The 7,500-nt window shown below is 45.1% G+C and overlaps 3 non-coding genes across 3 annotated transcripts; all 3 read left to right on the top strand.

Moving 5' to 3' along the window:
* The first annotated feature begins 1,183 nt into the window (after positions 1-1,183).
* LOC147658996 (U6 spliceosomal RNA) lies at positions 1,184-1,290 on the top strand. The gene has a single exon (XR_015307347.1). It is a non-coding gene; the product is annotated as a U6 spliceosomal RNA (small nuclear RNA).
* A 1,810-nt stretch (positions 1,291-3,100) lies between these two features.
* LOC147658997 (U6 spliceosomal RNA) lies at positions 3,101-3,207 on the top strand. The gene has a single exon (XR_015307437.1). It is a non-coding gene; the product is annotated as a U6 spliceosomal RNA (small nuclear RNA).
* A 2,805-nt stretch (positions 3,208-6,012) lies between these two features.
* LOC147658998 (U6 spliceosomal RNA) lies at positions 6,013-6,119 on the top strand. The gene has a single exon (XR_015307438.1). It is a non-coding gene; the product is annotated as a U6 spliceosomal RNA (small nuclear RNA).
* The last annotated feature ends 1,381 nt before the right edge of the window (positions 6,120-7,500 follow it).

Genomic DNA, 7,500 nt, shown 5'->3' on the forward strand with positions numbered 1-7,500 from the left:
GGCAACTGAACTCTGGAGGGGCCCCTCAGGAAGCACTACAGGAAATGGCTACTAATGATGAGCTTGAACTTTTGAACCTGGTAAGTAGTTTCAGTTTTGCTAAGATCGTATTTCTGCAATTTAGCGCTTATTCGCGGGGCGCGAAGTTGAACTGGGAAGCCGCGAACTCACGCGAACAAGCCATAAAATCCGCTGCTCGCGGATTTGCGGATTTTGCGGGAAGTTCGCGAATCTCGCGGATTGCGAATTTACCGAAAATCCGCGAGCGGAACGGATTTTCCGCCCATGCTTACTGCTGGATGAGTCCTGCTGGAGAATATTGAACCTATAACAAGTCTGAGGTAAATAAGAATTCCACAGGAATATAATCAAACAGGAACCTACAACCCTTTCGAGACAGATAGGAGTCGAACCTACAATCTTCTGATCCGTAGTCAGACGCGTTATCCATTGAGCCACTGGCCCTATGTATACTCACCGATCCTTTTATCCTTAAGAGGGCTAGAAAGTGTGTGTGTGTGTGTGTGTGTGAAGGCACAAGGAAACCCATCTGACCTCCGGAAAGTCTGTTCTGTGAGGTTTTCCTAAGTTGTACAAAGGACTTTAGGAGAAGGAAGGACCTAAAAGCTAGGCGAAATGGTCCTAGATCCAAGGAAATCTTTTAGATCAGGCTCAGTTTCTTAAATAGTTTGCATTAACATTATCAGTTCCAGGTCTGTTTGGGGCTGAGCTTGAGAACTCCTTAGTAAGTAGGCGTTTACAACAATAAGGGGTTTAATATTACAACACAGGCGACAATTCAGACACATTATCATAAGCTCACCTTGTCCAGGGACCCAAGCATGCTGCCTTTCTACTCTCAGAGCCCTTCACCTAACCTACTGTGCAGCTGTTTTACCTTTAATATCACTGTTCCACAGGCAGCATGACGTCACAATGCTCCTTGTCTGTAGCCCGAACCATGAGCCTTTGCAACCCTGGCATAATCTACATACTTACGGTGTGTTTAGTCTTGGACCACAAATGCAGTGAAGAATAATGGATTGCTACTCTTCATACATTTTTGACCATTGGCTCAGATTTGAATGCGTACTGGCCATCTGAGCATCTCTGCCAGGCCACCCTATGTCTAGAGACTGTAGATTTAGAGAGTTTATAAACATTGTCAGTTCATCAATAAATTGTGCTCGCTTCGGCAGCACATATTCTAAAATTGGAACGATACAGAGAAGATTAGCATGGCCCCTGCGCAAGGATGACACGCAAATTCGTGAAGCGTTCCATATTTTTAACAGCTTTTAGGAGGGAAATCTTTTTTGTTTTCAAGACTAATTGAGAAAAATAAAGCAGGTCCCAGGGCTGTCTCCGTAATATGTATTTTTCAATTAGTCTCTCCTCAACATTTTTAATGTATTTGCCTTGCAGTAAAGAAGGTGCGCTCTATGTTCAGCTGCATTTAGCAAGGAAGCCTGCAGGACTTCTGGGACTTTTCTTTCTCTTTTTTAGAATCCCTGTCATTATTCTTCACCACCCCCAAATCTATACTGTTGCAGTGTTGCGTTGCTTTGTCGGAAGCAGGACAAAGAGAAGGGCAGGGCCTATGCAAATGAAGGCCTCAGGGATGTCTGGGAGTGCCTTTTTAGCAGTATTGTTAAAGTCCACCTTGCAACCGGATTGGTCGGGTAAGCTGAAAAACACCATGCCAGATTGGGCACCAGGTCTCTAGGCGCTTGGAGGACATATTGGGTCTACATCCCTCAGTTTCTGAGGTCCAAGAAATGTTCACTCCCTACCCTAATAGAGAGGTCTTGGCCGATCGTGGCTGAGAGGGGAAGAAGGTAGCAGGGCAAGATGCTCATGGTCCTTCTCTAATAATGGACCAACTTTCTCTTTCTCTTTCCTTACCTGTGGTTCTGCCTGGCTACTGGGGCTACCAGTTGTAAGCCTGCAGCCCACAAGGAGTTGGTTTGTCCCTCTCACACATGTAAATGGGTAAGCATTCAATTGCACACACCTGCCTACGTCCACAGACCCTCACGCACACACACTTTTGTCAACAAGCTTTTTTGTAATTAAGAGAATAAGGGACCCATGTTGAAATACAAAAGCAGCACACCACGTGACGGCCATCACATAGAGTCCAGCAGCAAATGGGAAACGTTTAACTAGCCGTGGTCCTATTACTTGCGCTCTACCGTGGAACAACTGCTGGATGAGTCCTGCTGGAGAATATTGAACCTATAACAAGTCTGAGGTAAATAAGAATTCCACAGGAATATAATCAAACAGGGACCTACAACCCTTCCGAGCCAGATAAGAGTCGAACCTACAATCTTCTGATCCGTAGTCAGACGCGTTATCCATTGCGCCACTGGCCCTATGTAGACTCACCCATCCTTTTATCCGTAAGAGGGCTAGAAAGTGTGCTTGTGTGTGTGTGTGTGTGTGAAGGCACAAGGAAACCCATCTGACCTCCTGAAAGTCTGTTCTGTGAGGTTTTCCTAAGTTGTACAAAGGACTTTAGGAGAAGGAAGGACCTAAAAGCTAGGCGAAATGGTCCTAGATCCAAGGAAATCTTTTAGATCAGGCTCAGTTTCTTAAATAGTTTGCATTAACATTATCAGTTCCAGGTCTGTTTGGGGCTGAGCTTGAGAACTCCTTAGTAAGTAGGCGTTTACAACAATAAGGGGTTTAATATTACAACACAGGTGAAAATTCAGACACATTATCATAAGTTCACCTTGTCCAGGGACCCAAGCATGCTGCCTTTCTACTCTCAGAGCCCTTCACCTAACCTACTGTGCAGCTGTTTTACCTTTAATATCACTGTTCCACAGGCAGCGTGACGTCACAATGCTCCTTGTCTGTAGCCCGAACCATGAGCCTTTGCAACCCTGGCATAATCTACATACTTACGGTGTGATTAGTCTTGGACCACAAATGCAGTGAAGAATAATGGATTGCTACTCTTCATACATTTTTGACCATTGGCTCAGATTTGAATGCGTACTGGCCATCTGAGCATCTCTGCCAGGCCACCCTATGTCTAGAGACTGTAGATTTAGAGAGTTTATAAACATTGTCAGTTCATCAATAAATTGTGCTCGCTTCGGCAGCACATATACTAAAATTGGAACGATACAGAGAAGATTAGCATGGCCCCTGCGCAAGGATGACACGCAAATTCGTGAAGCGTTCCATATTTTTAACAGCTTTTAGGAGAGAAATCTTTTTTGTTTTCAAGACTAATTGAGAAAAATAAAGCAGGTCCCAGTGCTGTCCCCGTAATATGTATTTTTCAATTAGTCTCTCCTCAACATTTTTAATGTATTTGCCTTGCAGTAAAGAAGGTGCGCTCTATGTTCAGCTGCATTTAGCAAGGAAGCCTGCAGGACTTCTGGGACTTTTCTTTCTCTTTTTTAGAATCCTTGTCATTATTCTTCACCACCCCCAAATCTATACTGTTGCAGTGTTGCGTTGCTTTGTGGGAAGCAGGACAAAGAGAAGGGCAGGGCCTATGCAAATGAAGGCCTCAGGGATGTCTGGGAGTGCCTTTTTAGCAGTATTGTTAAAGTCCACCTTGCAACCGGATTGGTCGGGTAAGCTGAAAAACACCATGCCAGATTGGGCACCAGGTCTCTAGGCGCTTGGAGGACATATTGGGTCTACATCCCTCAGTTTCTGAGGTCCAAGAAATGTTCACTCTCTACCCTAATAGAGAGGTCTTGGCTGATCGTGGCTGAGAGGGGAAGAAGGTAGCAGGGCAAGATGCTCATGGTCCTTCTCTAATAATGGACCAACTTTCTCTCTCTTTCCTTGCCTGTGGTTCTGCCTGGCTACTGGGGCTACCAGTTGTAAGCCTGCAGCCCACAAGGAGTTGGTTTGTCCCTCTCACACATGTAAATGGGTAAGCATTCAATTGCACACACCTGACTACGTCCACAGACCCTCACGCACACACACTTTTGTCAACAAGCTTTTTTGTAATTAAGAGAATAAGGGACCCATGTTGAAATACAAAAGCAGCACACCACGTGACGGCCATCACATAGAGTCCAGCAGCAAATGGGAAACGTTTAACTAGCCGTGGTCCTATTACTTGCGCTCTACCGTGGAACAACTGCTGGATAAGCATGGGCGAATTTTGCGAATCTCGCGTTCGCGAATTTTGCGGATTTGCGAACTCGCAATCTGCAAAATCCGCGAATTCTCGCAAATTTGCGGATTTTTTTTTTTTTGTGTTCGCGCGGGTTTCTGCCAGTTCGCAAGGGTTTTGTACAATTTCGCAAACGCGAACTTACCTGTCGGGTCGCAAGTTTTGCAAACTTGTTGTTTCTACGTGTCCAGCCTGTTTGGGACACTCTTCTTCATCACTGCCACCCTCTGTCACCACTGCCACTCTCTGACTACTCATGCCACCCTCTGGCCCACCCATGCCACCCTCTGTTTCATCACAGCACCCTCTGGTTGTCCAGTGTACATTATTGTGGCAAAGCAAAGCACACCTTCCCTGCCTCAAGTGACCTGAATTAATTTGGGGCTGATTAATGTGTCACAGAATATTTTTTTAGCTGGCACCTGCTTCCTTAGTGCTTCCTGATTAGTGATCTTTTGCACTTGCTAAGTGCTTTCATTGTTGCAAAATTAGTTACAACACCTGCCCTGCCCCAACTGACAATAATGAATTAGGGGCTGATTAATGTGTCACTGTTGGATTTGAACTTCCAGCCTGGCTCCTGCTTGTCTCCCTTAGCTGTAATTCAGGACCTTTGTGGCATATGTGTAACTATTCTGAGGGTCAGAGCAGGGTCACATAATAGTTGCAAGTAGGCAACTGAACTCTGGAGGGGCCCCTCAGGAAGCACTACAGGAAATGGCTACTAATGATGAGCTTGAACTTTTGAACCTGGTAAGTAGTTTCAGTTTTGCTAAGATCGTATTTCTGCAATTTAGCGCTTATTCGCGGGGCGCGAAGTTGAACTGGGAAGCCGCGAACTCACGCGAACAAGTCATAAAATCCGCTGCTCGCAGATTTGCGGATTTTGCGGGAAGTTCGCGAATCTCGCGGATTGCGAATTTACCGAAAATCCGCGAGCGGAACGGATTTTCCGCCCATGCTTACTGCTGGATGAGTCCTGCTGGAGAATATTGAACCTATAACAAGTCTGAGGTAAATAAGAATTCTACAGGAATATAATCAAACAGGAACCTACAACCCTTCCGAGACAGATAGGAGTCGAATCTACAATCTTCTGATCCGTAGTCAGACGCGTTATCCATTGCGCCACTGGCCCTATGTATACTCACCGATCCTTTTATCCTTAAGAGGGCTAGAAAGTGTGTGTGTGTGTGTGTGTGTGAAGGCACAAGGAAACCCATCTGACCTCCGGAAAGTCTGTTCTGTGAGGTTTTCCTAAGTTGTACAAAGGACTTTAGGAGAAGGAAGGACCTAAAAGCTAGGCGAAATGGTCCTAGATCCAAGGAAATCTTTTAGATCAGGCTCAGTTTCTTAAATAGTTTGCATTAACATTATCAGTTCCAGGTCTGTTTGGGGCTGAGCTTGAGAACTCCTTAGTAAGTAGGCGTTTACAACAATAAAGGGTTTAATATTACAACACAGGCGAAAATTCAGACACATTATCATAAGCTCACCTTGTCCAGGGACCCAAGCATGCTGCCTTTCTACTCTCAGAGCCCTTCACCTAACCTACTGTGCAGCTGTTTTACCTTTAATATCACTGTTCCACAGGCAGCATGACGTCACAATGCTCCTTGTCTGTAGCCCGAACCATGAGCCTTTGCAACCCTGGCATAATCTACATACTTACGGTGTGTTTAGTCTTGGACCACAAATGCAGTGAAGAATAATGGATTGCTACTCTTCATACATTTTTGACCATTGGCTCAGATTTGAATGCGTACTGGCCATCTGAGCATCTCTGCCAGGCCACCCTATGTCTAGAGACTGTAGATTTAGAGAGTTTATAAACATTGTCAGTTCATCAATAAATTGTGCTCGCTTCGGCAGCACATATACTAAAATTGGAACGATACAGAGAAGATTAGCATGGCCCCTGCGCAAGGATGACACGCAAATTCGTGAAGCGTTCCATATTTTTAACAGCTTTTAGGAGAGAAATCTTTTTTGTTTTCAAGACTAATTGAGAAAAATAAAGCAGGTCCCAGGGCTGTCTCCGTAATATGTATTTTTCAATTAGTCTCTCCTCAACATTTTTAATGTATTTGCCTTGCAGTAAAAAAGGTGCGCTCTATGTTCAGCTGCATTTAGCAAGGAAGCCTGCAGGACTTCTGGGACTTTTCTTTCTCTTTTTTAGAATCCCTGTCATTATTCTTCACCACCCCCAAATCTATACTGTTGCAGTGTTGCGTTGCTTTGTGGGAAGCAGGACAAAGAGAAGGGCAGGGCCTATGCAAATGAAGGCCTCAGGGATGTCTGGGAGTGCCTTTTTAGCAGTATTGTTAAAGTCCACCTTGCAACCGGATTGGTCGGGTAAGCTGAAAAACACCATGCCAGATTGGGCACCAGGTCTCTAGGCGCTTGGAGGACATATTGGGTCTACATCCCTCAGTTTCTGAGGTCCAAGAAATGTTCACTCCCTACCCTAAAAGAGAGGTCTTGGCCGATCGTGGCCGAGAGGGGAAGAAGGTAGCAGGGCAAGATGCTCATGGTCCTTCTCTAATAATGGACCAACTTTCTCTTTCTCTTTCCTTACCTGTGGTTCTGCCTGGCTACTGGGGCTACCAGTTGTAAGCCTGCAGCCCACAAGGAGTTGGTTTGTCCCTCTCACACATGTAAATGGGTAAGCATTCAATTGCACACACCTGCCTACGTCCACAGACCCTCACGCACACACACTTTTGTCAACAAGCTTTTTTGTAATTAAGAGAATAAGGGACCCATGTTGAAATACAAAAGCAGCACACCACGTGACGGCCATCACATAGAGTCCAGCAGCAAATGGGAAACGTTTAACTAGCCGTGGTCCTATTACTTGCTCTCTACCGTGGAACAACTGCTGGATGAATCCTGCTGGAGAATATTGAACCTATAACAAGTCTGAGGTAAATAAGAATTCCACAGGAATATAATCAAACAGGGACCTACAACCCTTCCGAGCCAGATAGGAGTCGAACCTACAATCTTCTGATCTGTAGTCAGACACATTATCCATTGCGCCACTGGCCCTATGTAGACTCATCCATCCTTTTATCCTTAAGAGGGCTAGAAAGTGTGTGTGTGTGTGTGAGTGTGTGTGTGAAGGCACAAGGAAACCCATCTTACCTCCTGAAAGTCTGTTCTATGAGGTTTTCCTAAGTTGTACAAAGGACTTTAGGAGAAGGAAGGACCTAAAAGCTAGGCGAAATGGTCCTAGATCCAAGGAAATCTTTTAGATCAGGCTCAGTTTCTTAAATAGTTTGCATTAACATTATCAGTTCCAGGTCTGTTTGGGGCTGAGCTTGAGAACTCCTTAGTAAGTA

This window comes from Lissotriton vulgaris, unplaced genomic scaffold, assembly GCF_964263255.1.
Source record: "Lissotriton vulgaris unplaced genomic scaffold, aLisVul1.2 SCAFFOLD_1012, whole genome shotgun sequence".
Taxonomy (NCBI): Eukaryota; Metazoa; Chordata; class Amphibia; order Caudata; family Salamandridae; genus Lissotriton; species Lissotriton vulgaris.